This window comes from Ambystoma mexicanum, chromosome 12 (genome assembly GCF_040938575.1).
Source record: "Ambystoma mexicanum isolate Mex_15411 chromosome 12, UKY_AmexF1_1, whole genome shotgun sequence".
In the NCBI taxonomy this organism is placed as follows: Eukaryota; Metazoa; Chordata; class Amphibia; order Caudata; family Ambystomatidae; genus Ambystoma; species Ambystoma mexicanum.
Window position 1 is genome coordinate 1,073,311,041 of NC_090936.1, and position 14,931 is coordinate 1,073,325,971.

The 14,931-nt window shown below is 53.1% G+C and overlaps 1 protein-coding gene across 1 annotated transcript in view; it reads left to right on the forward strand.

The window, feature by feature from the left end:
• CHCHD3 (coiled-coil-helix-coiled-coil-helix domain containing 3) overlaps positions 1–14,931 on the forward strand; it is a 1,467,811-nt gene that overhangs the window by 981,746 nt on the left and 471,134 nt on the right. The gene's annotated exons all lie outside the window — the stretch shown is intronic.

Sequence of the window (14,931 nt, forward strand, 5' to 3'; positions counted from 1 at the left end):
TCTAGTTATGCCCTTTTCTGGTTGACCTTCTTATAAATCTTCTTGATATAAAAGTTATTGCTTAACCCGACAGGCATAGAATTAAGCAATAACTTTTATATTCAGATACACAACATGCATTGTTTTGAAATTGCAAAAATTAGGCTTTTCCCTTCAGAAAAATAAAGGTTAAAAATGATGCATCATTGTAAAATATTAAATGCTTGCCTATAGGTGGCACTACAATGATGTACAGAAGCAGGCACTCATTTCCTTCCACTGTCCCACATTTCAGAGGTCTGTGGCCGCCCAAAAGATGCAACCATGAAGTAGATCATAGAGAAGTTAAAATGGCAAAGAATAAATCTGAATGCGCACGTGCATCAAGAAACCTGTGAAAGGATACCCAAGCCATAGAAGGGTGAGAACAAAAACTGTGTGCCAAAGTTGCACACTGTTTCACAGCTGTAAAGGTGTCTAGTAAAGAGATCCATTCAGCCATCTTTACAGAAGCTGCGCAGTGCTAAGCAGGCAAATGGCAACCCTGCTTTGACATTCTGCTGCACGCACGCTCAGGACTACCAGGAGAACCAACTGCTGAGTATTTTGCACTGCATAACTGTGATGCTTATAAGTAATCTCTCCATTAATTATATTTTAAATTAAAGGTAGGACTTTTACTGTAAACAATACTTCAAACAAGATCAGGACATCTAGATCTATACCCACACATCTCAAAATGTTCCTATGTATTGTACAGTCCAACCAACTCTAGGGAGTTAACAAACATACTCGTACGTCACGTCCCCTTTCCTCCATACTGCATGGGTGTCCCTTCCTAGGGATGGGACATGGAAGCATTTTCACCAGAAAAAACCTTCTACTCCTACATCCCGTCCCCTTTCCTCCATACTTGTGGGACATCTCTCCGTCCTGTGGGACGGGACCGGAGCACTTTGTAAAAAGCATCAACATTTTTTTCTAAAATGTGTCCCTCCTCTCTTTCCTGCACGGGGGCCATGCACGCGGCCGTAACCCTGCCCACCTTGGCTCCGCATCGCCCATCGGTCCTTTTCTCCGCTCGATCGGGGCCAGACGCACTTGCATCCTCGAAAGATTTTCTTCCCTTTTTTGCTCTCTGGCTCTCGCTAGCGTTCGTTTACTAGTCTGTCTATGTCTTTCAAATTAGACTTTCCATATTGTTCATCGTGTCACCGTTGCTTCGCGAGGGCGGATCCCCATCCTCTTTGTTTAGAGTGTTTGGGTCTGGAACACCGTTGGGACTCCTGTTTTTACTGACTCCCTTTCGGTCCAGGCACTTCAACGTCGGTTGGAGCGGTGGAAGGAGGTGTTCCGACAAACTCCTCCTTCTCATTTTTAGGCGTTAATCAACGAGAAGAAGAAACGCCCGATAAGTTCTTTACTTTTCAGAGCACCCCGGCCGGGGGATACCTTTCCGGGTTCCTCTCGGTCCGGGAGGGGCGTTGATCGCTCTATCACCGGGGTTCGCCCTGAGCTGCCCGTTGGGCCTAATAATTCTACTGGCGTTTTCTCCAAGTGTCTCCGTAAGGGGCCTGTGAACACCGGAGTACGCTCCGATGCCCCTCCTGTGGGGGCTGTTTGTAGACCCAGTTCTACTGAATCGTGGGGTACTGGAGCTCGCTATGAGGCCTCTGTCGGCTTCCCTCAAAAACAAGACTGGGGTGCGCCCCGAGGCCTTGGCTGGACTGGTTGTTAACGAACGGATGTTCGAGTCCCGTGCAGGTAAGGCTGTTACCGGGCCTGGGTCCGATGTCCCTCGTTCATAGACTAAAGCTACCAACAGTTCTGAGAGGCCGGACAAGGCTTTGTCGGTGAAAGCGGTTGCTCACCGTTCCCGCTCTTGTTGTGATACCAGATCTGTTGAGGGGGCAAAGAAGCAAAGTTCTTCTTTTACCGGCAGTGCGAGGTCCTTCCTTCGAAGGCTAATTTGGCGGTTGGTATGTCACAAAAACATTCCAGGCCTTATAGTACCGGCTCGGCCGAGGTTCCTTATGTTAAGGCTAAGATTAAGACCCCATATCCATCTACGGGGACCCCTGCCTCACTTCCTCACGTGCCGCAGTTCCCCTCAGATGAGGACAAAATGGCTCCCGTTCCCGCCACGACCACGGTGGCCATTTTAGGTGCTACCCCTATGGCCTCTGGTGTAGGGCGCGGTCCCTTGTGTGAACCTAAGGTACCTTGTGCACATCCTTACCGGCCGGTTTATGATTCGAACGCCCGGATACCTCTTCCGCACAATGTTTTGTTGCCCGCGGGGGCGGCTCCTTTGATTTATGTGGATACGTCGGTGGAGGGGCCAGTGTGTCACCCTTCCCCGTTACGTCCCTGGATTTGTCCACCTCATGAGAGGCCTCCTCAGGTTCCGAAGCAATCTCCTGAGGACGCCTTTTTTCGGTACATTTCAGGCGCTTATGCGCACCAACCCCATGAGGGAATATTTCAAAAGGCTTTTCAAGGAGATATGTCCACCTGCGCCTCCAGCTCCACCCATTCTCCGGTGGTTCCGCCGGCGCCTCCCTTGCCAGTGGTGCCTCCCCCGGCTCCTCCGCCTGTGCCTCCATTGTCCCCAGTGGACAAGGCAGTGCCTGACACAGCTTAGCAGGATCCTGACCTATCAGATGACCCTCAAGGCGATCAGGACAACGAGTATCTTCCCCGCTCTATCAGAGCCTTTCATGACGGGTACTGGTCATGAGTTACTTAGATGTTCCGAGGCACCCGCTCCGCAGGAGGGCATGCTTTCTGGGGCTTTCACCCTGTCTCCCTTGGAGCGTACTGGCCTGTTCCTGCAGAAGGACGTTCTGGCCGAGGTCCGAAGAGTCTGGGAAAAGCCACACTCTGGACCTTTTGTAAATAAGATTGATGCGAGGTACAGGCTGCATTCTTCGGAAGAGGTGGCTCTGTCGTCTTGTCCGCCTCCCTCCTCCACAGTGGTGGCAGCGGCTACGTTGCAATCCAGACCTGCAGCATCCTCTTCCACGATGGCTGCTCAGGTGTTGGGAAAGGAGGACAAGCTCCTAGACTCCATAGGAAGGAAAATCTTTGCCAACTCAGCCTTGCAGCTCAGGCAGGCCAACGCTGAGTTGATATTGGCGGGAGCTAACATGCGGATGTGGAAAGGTCTGTCGGAGTTTGAGCAGCACAGCCCGGTCGAGAAGTTGGAAGACTTCAAAGGAGGTCTTTCCGATGCCAGGGTCTTGGCCCAGGATCTCCTGGAGGCTGCGGCTCATCACGTAGACACCTCGGCTTGGGGCCTGATGCTTGGGGTTGATACCTCATGGCAGGCGTAGCTGCATGCCACTAAATTTTCTATGGAAGTGCAAGACAAGGTGTTGGACCTTCCATTCAATGGTAAGGAGCTTTTACATTCTACTACTGATGTAGGGCTCACCAAGACCAAGGATAGCACTCAGACGGCTGAATCATTGTCTGTTCTGGTCAAAGCTCCTTTCAAATCCCAGAGACCGTTTGTTTAATTTATTTGTAGAGCGCTCCAGACCCGTGGGTAGAAGGTCCACCTCCGGTGGACCCGTTGTCGCAAAGTCGACCCTCCTCTGGTTTTAGGGGCTTCCTCGACCGCAAATCTCCTGCGGGGAATAACCGCCGTAGACAACAACGCATGCAGTTTTTCTCCCGCTCCTCAGCCTCCTCATCAGGTTCAGGTGGCACAGCCACCGATAAATCTGCCAAATGAGGGTTTTCCGCGCTCGCGCCAGTCCCCGGTGGGAGGACGCATTGCGTCTCATTGGGAGGCATGGCAGACCATCACAGAAGACAGATGGGTCTCGTCAGTCGCTCGAGCGGGCTTCCGCTTACCTTTAGCCCCTACCCCAGCCCTCAACCCTCCTTTTCAGCTGTCGGGCTCACCCTCCCTCAAGGCCGAAGTTCAGAAACTTCTGGACCTCAGAGCTGTGGAACCCGTTCCCCTTGGGGAGCGAGGGGAGGGCTTCTACTCCAGGCTGTTTACGGTGCCCAAACCCAACCAGGCTGGCCTGCGCACCATCCTAGACCTTTCCCAGTTCAATCTTTTCCTACCCCAAGAGAAATTCAAGATGATCACGCCCAGCCAGATACACTCCTCCTTACAGATGGGCGATTGGCTCAGCGTTGTGGATCTTCAGGATGCGTATATGCATATTCTGATTTAGATTCCACACAGGAGATATCTCCGCTTCTCTTTGGGAGAGGAGCACTTCCAGTTTCGGGTGCTTCCTTTTGGCCTCCGCTCGTAGCCACGTGTCTTCACGAAGATGTCAGTGATTGCAGCCTATCTTCGTCTCCAGGGTATCCATGTGTATCCTTATTTGGGCGACTGGCTCTTACGCAGCCCTTGTCCGCTGGCAGCACCGGGCAACCTCCAGTCTCTCCTTCAGCTCCTGTTCTATTTTGGACTGTCGGTGAACTGGTGGAAATCCTCCATGACTGTCTCACAGGACCTGATCTTCCTGGGTTTTCGTTGGAACACGATTGACTGCAGAGTGGATCTGACCGAGGACAGAATGGCGGATCTGTTAGCCACGTGTCAGATGTTTGCACAGTCGGAGAGCATGTCGGCCTGGTGGTTCCAGAGGCTTCTGGGTCTCATGGCCTCGTGTGTACTGGCTCTTCCTCTTGCTCGTCTCAAAATGAGACGGACCCAGATGGCCCTTCGGAGTTCATGGCGTCAGGCAGTGGGTCCGGATTCCATGCGAGTGGACCTGAATTGGTGGTCATCGCTCAGCAATCTGTCTGGGGGCGCGGGGTTTCAGGACCCGGTGACGATCACAACGGACTCCTCCCTTCTAGGGTGGGGTGCGACGTTAGATCTTCTTCAGGTTTCAGACCTCTGGTCGCCTCAGGACAAGCTCCTGCACATAAATCATTTGGAGCTTCTGGTGATCTTCCTAGCGCTCAGGGCGTTCAGACCGCTCATTGTCAACAAGATGGTCCGCATAAGCACAGACAATGTGGCGTCAATGTATTACATAAACACGCAAGGGGGAACGAAGTCTCCCCCCCTCGTGGACCTGTCCATCCAGATTTGGGAGTGGGCCGTGCTTCATGGTGTCTGGCTGCTTGCAGTGCACATCCCGGGCGAGCTGAATGTCACAGCGGATCCCTCATCCGGCGGACAGTGGTCAGCTACGAGTGGGAATTGAAGGCGGAGGTCCTCTCATGGATGTTCTCGCGTTGGGGCACACCAGAGGTGGACCTCTTCGCTACGGCGGTGAACAAGAGGCTTCCTCAGTATGCCTCCAGAGGAGGGCTGGGAGCCTCCTCTCTGGAGGATGCTCTCGAGATTCCATGGCACAACATGAGAGCTTACGCCTTCCCGCTTCTGCCTCTAAATCACCGTGCAGTTTGGAAGTTGAAGAACTCGGCGAACTGTTCCCTTCTACTCATAGCCCCGTGGTGGCCGGCCAGGTTTTGGTTCTCAGAAATTCAACACCTGTCGGTGTATCCGCCGATTGGGAGTTACTGGTAACCTGATCTTCTTCACCAAGGGGAACAACAGATGTGGCACCCCTCCCCACAATCGCTCAGCTTGGCGGCATGGTGCCTGAGTTCAAGTCTTTAGAGCATCTGAGTTTGTCTGCGGATAACATGTGCATTATCCAGGCAGCCAGGAAACCCTCAACCAGATCTCAATACAAGAGTAAATGGCTCAGGTTCTGTCATTGGTATTTGGAGAAGAAGTTGGATCCGAGGGTGGCCACGATTGACACTGTGCTGTCCTTTGTGTCCTCCCTGGCCGAGTCAGGGGGTTCATGTCCTGTCATGCAGGACTTATCTCTCAGCGGTTTCCGCTTAACTTTCTACAGACCTGTGTTCTTATTCTCTAACTAACCCAGTGGTGAAGAGGCATTTTTCTGGCTTGACACGCATCTACCCTCCGGTTCGTAATCTGCACCCGCCATGGGACCTAAATGTAGTCCTGACGGCGCTGTGCCATAAACCCTTTGAACCAATGGCTACGGTGGACCTCAAGTACTTGTCTTGGAATGTGTCCTTTCTGGTTGCCGTTAGGTCAGCAAGGAGAGTGATTGAGCTCCAGGCATTGTCGGTGGAGCATCCTTTCTTCGTCTTTCACAAGGACAAGGTAGTCATTCAGAGAAACCCGGCTTTTCTACCGAAGGTGGTGACCGTATTCCATCTGAATCAGTCGATCTCCCTTCCGGTCTTTTTTCCGAACCCTGCCTCAGAGGCTGAAAGGGTTCTACACTGTCTTGATGTCCGAAGAGCTCTTTAGTTCTACCTGAACAGGACTTCCGAGCTTAGGAGTTCTTCTCAACTTTTTGTGACCTTCGGTAACCCTCATGGCAAGCCAGCGTCTAAGGCAACTATTTCTAGGTGGATCGCCGCCTGCATCACAGAGTCTTTCACCGTCTAAGGGCTGACACCTCCTAAGGGTATCCATGCGCACCTGGTGTGGGGCAAGGCAGCCGCGGTTGCTTTTCAGAAATATGTCCCCTGGGAGTCCATAGCTAGGGCAGCTACTTGGGTCTCCCCATCTGCTTTCTGTAAGCGTTACTGTCTCGACATGAGCTCAAGAGCTGACGCTCAGTTTGGTCAGGCTGTGCTGAAGAACCTAAGGGTTATTTCCATCCACCCGTAGTTCCTGTAAGGAGTGCTTGGGAATCTCCCACAAGTATGGAGGAAAGGGGACGGGAAGTAGGAGTATTACCAGGTTACTCACTGTAGTGACCACCTTACCCCTAGTCCATAGTCCCCTTTCCTCCATACGCCCGCCGTCCCCTCTAATAAGGTTCCTCTGTTATTGCTAATTGGTCTTTGACCTGGCGATAGAAAACGACTGATGGGCGATGCGCAGGGCGGAGCCAAGGTGGACGGGGTTATGGCCGCGTGCCGGGCCCCGTGCAGGAAAGAGAGGAGGGACACATTTTCGAAAAAGATTTGGATGCTTTTTACAAAGTGCTCCGGTTCCGTCCCACAGGACGGAGAGATGTCCCACAAGTATGGAGGAAAGGGGACTATGGACTAGGAGTAAGGTGGTCACTACGGTGAGTAACCTGGTAATTCACCTTTAAATTTAGAGGAGCGGCCCTGGGAGCCTGCGTTCCCCTGACCCTGCCCTCCAGCGCCACACCTCAGTCCCCTTTTCTGCGTCGACTGGAACAGGCCAATTTCACCAGCACTCCTATGGTTGGCTTCGGCCATGTAATACCACACACTCTTTTTATGTTTATATCAGTCTGGTACTTGGTCCTTCGGCACCATCCTCCTCCCGAGCACATGTCGACTTCAGCAGGGGCTCTTCCCTACATCAGATCCCCATGCCCTTTGCCTCTGCTACCTTGGCCCCGACCACGGATGGGAAAGTTGTAACGCGCGTGAAGCATTTTCCTCGCGCGCCCTGAAGAATAGACTGGCTAAGTGTTGGGAGCTCTTCGAGAGGTCGCCTCCATAGGACCTGAAGGACTTCGTTAAACATTGATCAAGGCCCAAGGTTAGGGCCGCTCTTTTCCAGCGCACCCTGCAAGGGAGACTCCTTTCCAAGGAAGCGCCTGAGTGGGAGGAACCTTTCAGGTTCTTGTACCAGCACGAATACCGAGGTTAATTCAACTGCCGGCTGCCAGGCTGAGGAGTCCATAGACTCTCCCAAAGATAGTGCTGAGGGACCAGAAGTTTCTTTTACCGGGTGTACGCCTGAGGAACTATGCCCTTTAACCAGCATCATGTCTGAGGGGGCGCCTACACGCAGCACTATCGGCGACTTCTCTGAGGGCGATACGCCTACCAGGCACCTGAGGTGCAGGGCAGGTCTCCAGCACCACCATCAAGAGTCCTGGAGGAGGCTGGGCCTAGTGAGCCAAGCACCCCGACTTCGGCATGTGGCATGCAGCTCGACAAGATGGCTGACGTGCCAATCAATATAGCTGCTCTTCCGATACCTCCCAGAGGAACAGTGCAGGTGGGTTAACGATTTACAAGGTGGGACTTGGGGCAACCAGGTATGTGGCCTACAGTTCCTCAACCTCCATGAAATCTCCTCAGATGGGGGGCCATCCTCACGGATGCCATCAAGGACATGCTCCCTCCGGACCGCCACCCATGCCAATAATCATTCCTTCTATGGCTCCAGCGCTGCAGGCCCTGGTGCAGCCACCGCTGCCCCAGCCGGCTCCTTCAATTCCGGCTTTCCTGCCTCCCACAGCTCAGGCAGTTCAGTACTAGCCTCCGCTCCGGTCTCCACACCCCTGCCCTTGATGCATAGCACTCCTTCCACGCTGGACCAGCCAGATGCGCAGGTGGACACGGAAGGGAAGAAGACCCTGATGCACCATCATCAGCCAAAGCCTTCCACAAACGGCTTGCAGGTCTGGCTGAGTAACTGGGCCTTCCTCAGCCGAAGTCGAACATCCAGCGGAAGGTGTTCTCATTGAGGTCCTCCCTCTACGCCCCCCTGGCTAGGATGGGGAGCCTGATGCAGAAAGACGTTGTCGCCTTAGCCAAAAAGGGGTTGGCTCAACCCCAACTCAGTGCAGGTGGTCAATCGACACCTGGACGCCAAGTACAGACAAATGGAGGGGGAAACCCTCTTGTTTTCAGCCCATCCTCAACCACACTCTTCGGTGATTGCTGCAGCGTCACTCTACTGAAAAATCTGTCGTCCTGTCACCTCGTCTTCTGCGCTGCTAGGCAAGGACGAGATGATCTTGGAGGCATACGGGAAGAAGCTTTTTTCCAATGCCTAGCTGCATCTTCGGCAGGCCAACGCGGATGCCATGCTAGCAGCAGTTAACCATAGTCTTTGGCGGGAAATAGCCAACTTCCTTCCAGAACTTCCGGTGCAGAGCCAGTCACGCTTCTAGACGGACCGGCAGAGGCTAAAATGGTGGTGCAGGACATCATGGAGTCCACCGTGGCCCACATTGACACCTCTGGCCGGGCCATATGCATTGCCACACACGAGAAGGACGGCCTGGCTCTGGGCCACTAAAGTATATGCAGACGTCCAGGAACGCATATTGAAGAGTGGAGACCTCTTCCACTCCACCACCGATGAGGTGCTAGATAAAAAGAAACCCAGTTCGCGAAGTCCTTATCCTTACAAAGGCCATGCCCAGGGCGTACACCCAGTCACATCAACGCTCCGACAAGGGGTGGATGTTTGGAGGGTTCCGTGGCTTCCAAGAACAGAGGTCCAGGCAGCCTGACCATTCGCTGAGTTGAAACTGGCGCAAGCAACAAAAAGGGGGTGGAGGGGAATAAAGCTTTTTCCAGTACCCCTCCTCAGCAACAGCCTCAGAGGGAAAGAAGGCCTGACGCACCCCTTTGGGTCCTCGTATCTCCAGTGGGGGGCAGGCGTACCCTTAAAGCACAGTTCTGGCATCAGAATTTTACAAACCCGTAGATCCCCTCTGTAGTATCCACAGGGTACTGTCTACCAATCCCTTCCTCTCTTCCACTCCCACAGATTGGACAGCAACTCTGTTGGCGGAGATTCGGTTGCTCGTTGAGAGCCAGGCAGTGGAAGAAGATACAGCCTCCCAGCAAGGATTCAGATTTTATTTCAGGTTTTTTACCTTACAGAACCACCAGGCTGGCCTGAGAGTTGTCGTGGACTTTTCCACCCTCAACCTCTCCCTCCCGCTTCAAGAATTCAAGATGGTAATACCAGCACTCATAGCGGAGACATTGTGGAAGGGGAACTGGATGTGCTCCCTGGATCTGAAGGACGCTTATCTACATGTTCCGATTTGGCAGCCGCATCGATCCTTTCTGCGATTCATGATCATGGGCTGCCACTTCCAGTACAAGGTGCTACCCTTCGACCTCAACTCGGCTCCCCGGGTGTTTACCAGACTAATGAATGCAGTGGCAGCCCTCCTCAGGGCTCGGGGCCACCACATTTAACCATACCTCGACAACTGGCTCTGCACCACACTTCCTCAGCTCTTATGAGCACACTCCACGACCTGGGATTTTCGCTCAACCTCAAGAAGTCTCAGCTGCAGCCCACGCATAGACTTCCCTTTCTGGGCATCATCTGGGACATGGGCTCCGAGAGAGTTTTTCCCTCGGAGGACAAGATCACAGCCATCAAGAGGGCCATGGCTCACTTCCTCACTCGAGAAGTGACATTGGCCTGGTGGTACCAACACTTTCTGGGACTCATGCCGGCGGTCCTTCTGGCCGTCCCCCACACGAGACTCGGGATGTGGAGACTATAGCTGCACTTCGCAGCCTCATGGAATCGGGAGCGGAGCTTATCGGCGTTCCGCATTCTCTGTCAGGACCTCACATGGTGGTCCAGGGTCTGCAACCTGGGCACGGGCAGGAGCAGGAGTCTCATATCAACTGGCTAGAACTGAAGGCCATCTGGCTAGCACTCAAAGCTTTCCTTCCGGTCATTGGGGGCAGGCTTGTCCTCATCCAGACAGACAACTCCACCAGCTTGTACTATGTCAACAAGCAGGGGGGGGCACCAGGTATTTGCCACTGTCCAGACTAGCCAGTAGCATGTGTGAATAGGCCCTGGAGAACAACATCTTCCTCATGGCCGTCCACCTTCCGGGTGTCATGGCCACTGGGCAATACCCACAAGCTCCACTACTTAAAAGGTCCAGTTGGACCCAGTCCTGGCACCTTTGGCGTCAGGCTCATGAGTAAGTGTGCTCTGCACACTTTATTCTGGTGCATGTGTCTTTTTTTTCCCTACAGGGCCTCCAGGTCGGGCATGGCCATAGGAGTTCATTGGGCTGCACATGCAGCATCTAGGAGTGGCAGGGTGGGACCACAAGTTGGAACAAATGGGCGTGGCCGGGACCAGGCTATTTAAACCTTCCCTCCCCCGCATGCAGGTTCTTGGCGTTAGTCTGCTTACACATCCTTACTGGATTCCCGTAGTTTACCGGATTCCCGCAGCAACCGCAGTCTGAGCGCATCCTTGCCTGATTCCAACAGCAACCGCAGTCTGAGCGCATCCTTGCCTGATTCCAGCAGCAACCGCAGTCGGAGCGCATCCTTGCCTGATTCCAACAGCAACCGCAGTCTGAGCGCATCCTTGCCTGATTCCAGCAGCAACCGCAGTCGGAGCGCATCCTTGCTGGATTCTGGCTCCCAGCTACAACACGTACTCTGAAGTCCACTTTCGGCCAGCTTCATCGCGTTTCCAGGCGTCCTTTATCCGCCGGCAGATCTTCGGATAACAGCATCCCAGTCGGACTTCGCCAGGCCATCCCTGCAAGAGAAAAGGACAAAATAAGGTTAGAAAAACTATAAGGACATTACACCAAGGTTGCGCTCAAACCAATCCTCACGCTTGACCTAAAACCAAACTTGCCACCTTTTTGGACATTGTGAACTCCCTTTTCCACCATTTGGGCTCGCTTCTTGCACCACAACTACCGCTGGACCTCCTCACGTATTGGTGAAAAGGAAAGACATTACAAGAGGAGGTATGGACTATAATCCTTATCGAAGGATACTTACCTTTGAAGTGGTTCAGCCACAGCCGGTCTGGGCTGCCACGCACATGGACCAGTGAAGGAACTCAGTCTATCAAAAGCGCTCCTGCTGTGAGAAGCAGGACGGAGAGCTCACCATCATAATTAAACAGGTGAGACTATATGGGTAGGCGCATGCTCACCACATTCTGGGAAGAAGGGCTCGAGGAGACCAGTCATATCACAGCATTGTCACTGCCTCGTATTCTCGCTGGGGCAGTCCACAACACAGGAGCAGGGGAAGAAGCCTGACCAAGGGGAGCCATTTCCAGGGAGGGCTGCAACCGTGCCCCAACGTCCCCACAGAGACCAGGTGAGCTTAATACCGGGTGAGTCCAACTTGGAGGCAGACCGGCTCAGTAGGCTGGGAGAATAAAATTACGAGTGGCAATTGAAAGACCAGGTGCTGCTGGAGATCTTCAGCAGGTGGATCCTTTTGCCCCCTGGGACAACAGGAAGTGCCAGTAGTTTGCGCCCTGGCAGGGACAGGGCCCCTGCTCCCTGGGCGATGCATTTCAGATTCAGTGGAACTGTTGCGCTCATCTGATACCCCCGGGGGCATCTGGAAGGCTGTGAGATCTGGAACCCTGGATGCGTAGTTGTCCGGTGCTGAATAATGATTCGAGGGGATTGGGTCCTCCGACGTATTCCATATCTGACAGGTAATGTTCGCAGCTCTGCTGCGGACATTACCTGTCATAGATATGGAATACGTCATCGGACCATCCCATCGAAAGAACATTACCAGGTAAGAAAGTAACTTGTTCATCTTAGTTATTTGTAGGGTGAGCTATCCGTCCAGCGTTTCTTGTGCAGGGGCGCTTGACGTTTGCTGGCGAGCTGCCTGAGTTGCTTCACTGGTGCAGTTCGCCTTCCTTGGGCCCAGGCCTGCTGTGACCCCAAATCTGCTGGTAGGCAGGTAGGTTTGTTAATTGTAAGTCTTTGTTCTGTTTATGGTGGGAATTCATTAATGTCTTTATCTCCTTTTCAGGTGCGAAGGTCTTGATGCTGGCGTGCCGGATGGAGAGGCACGTTTTCTAGTTAAGAGAAAGCGCGAAGCGCAGTGCCTTTATTGTCTTTTAAAGCTAACCTGTGTTTTCTTCTTCTCCTCACAGGCCGCTGTGGTGCTGCGAGTGGATGAGAGCGCGATGAAAAACAGGCTCCCGGAATCCCTTAAGGTAAGTACAGTGCTGTGCGGTTGTTTAATATTGAAAGTGAACCTGAATATGTCTCCTTTCCTTTGCAGATGTTGCTGTGGTGCTCCAGATGGAAGCGTGGCGTAGCACGATGGAATTCACCTAAGACTAATGGAGTTCGATGTTTTGGGAGCGTGCGTTCTAATATTGTTTTTCCCTTTTTCGTTATTGCAGGTCGCATTGTTCGAACAGCAGCTGTGGTAGTGGTTTGCTGGAAGTCCTTAAGCTAGTACTCACATGTGAGTGATGTTTCTTCTCGCATTTTCCACAGATCGCAGCCCAGTTGAGATGCTAGATGCTAGATGGTGTTTTCTCAGGCAAGACAGAGTAATCTTGTTCTTGCAGGATTACAGGAAGATGGTCCAGACCAGGAGCTGGACACGGTGAGCGTCGCGCTGCGGGTTGCAGAATAACACGAAGTGTGTTCTGCAGTCAGGGTGTGGTTTATATAGCCCAGGTAAAGTAGTACCAGGGAAAGGAGATCCGGGCCTGCCACACCCAAAACACTAGAGCACATGGCTTGGTTCTTAGGTACTAGACTGTGTGGGTACTTCCATGTTGGATTTAAAAGCCCATGTACATAAATGGGACCTAGTTTGAACAGCCCTTCCTTCCTTCCTACATATGAGCCTGGTGTCAAAGGCGCCAGGACTGGCTCCAGGAGACCATTTGCAGTGGATTTAAGGCCCTCAGGGTTCTGTTGAGAGACTGCTTGTGCCCCCCTCACAGTGGTCATGACAGGAACGTCATGACAGCATATGCCTTCCCGCCCACACCACTGGTCCACAGGGTGATATGCAAAATAAAGGAATCTTGTCACCTCAGCATCATTCTGATAGCTCTGTGGTGGCCGGCTAGACCATGGTTCTCGGAGCTGCTCAGCCTCTCAGACAGGCCACCTATTCACTTTCCGACGGGCCCAGCACATCTGTTGGCGCAGTAGGGGGGCAGTTTCATCCACCCTGCACCACAGAAATTAGCCCTTGCAACGTGGTTCCTGACCAGGTTACGCTAAGACACATCAACCTCTCACAGACTAACCTACACATCATTCAGGGAGCGAGGAGCAAGGCTACTAAGAGCCAGTACAAGAGTAAGTGGACTAGGTTCTGACAGTGGGCAGCCTCTAAGGAGATCGACCCCCCTCTTGTGCAAGTTGGACGATGTGCTCTCCTTCTCTGGTGCACCTTGCACACTCAGGCGTGCAGGTGGACACATGCTGCACGGATTTGGTGGCCATAGGGGCCTACAGAAACTCTGAGTAGGAGGTCTCCTCCTCTTCCAGCCCGATAGTCGAGACATTTGACGGGCCTTGCCAGAGATCCAGGCTCTGGTGGCGTCAGAGCCATATACTACTTTTCACAAGGATAGGGTAGTCTTGGAGACGCACCCAGCGTTCCTACCAAAGGTACTCTTCGCATTCCATCTAAATGAGGAAATATTCCTACCTATGTACTTACGTCCTGTCCCCTTTCCTCCATACTGCATGGGAGTCCCTCGTGAAGGACAGGAGACGGAACCTTTTTGACCAGAAAAATCTTCTTCCCCTCTAAATCTAGAGGCGTAGCCCTGGGAGCATGCGCTGCCCTGACTCTGGCCTCTGGCGCCACACCTCAGTCCCCTTTTCCGCGTCGACGGGAACGGTCGAATTCGCCACCGCTCCTGGGTTTGGCTTTGGCCAGGTAATTCCACACGCGTATTCTTCCTCTATTTCTTCTTTTGTCTTTTTCTTTCAATGGATACTGGGTCCTCAGGCGCCACAGCTCCTCCTCTGCGCATGTCGACTTCGACAGGGTTAAGCAGGTGCCCATCCTGCAACGGGCTCTTCCCATCTTCAGACCCTCACGCCCTCTGCCTAAGTTGCCTTGACCCAGACCATGACTGGCAAGCCTGTCCGGCATGCCGCTCGATGTCCTCGAAAGCGCTGAAGAACAGACTAGCCAGGTGGAGGGAGCTCTTCCAGCAGTCTCCTTCTGAGGAACTCAAGAACTTTGTGAAACATAGAATCAAGGCCTGAGGCAGGGCCTATATTTTCATCTGCATTTCGCAAGGGAGACTCCTTTCCAGGGGCACTCCTGCGCGGCAGGGAACGATCAACTCCTTACACAATCACACGCACCGAGGCTGCCACAGCTACCGGCCTTCGGGCTGAGAAGTCCGTGGATCCTCCCTGTGGCAAGTTTAAGGCTATGCTAGGCTCTCTTACCGGGCTCGTGCCCGAGGGGCTCTGCCCTTATACCGGCATTATGGCCAAGGGGCTA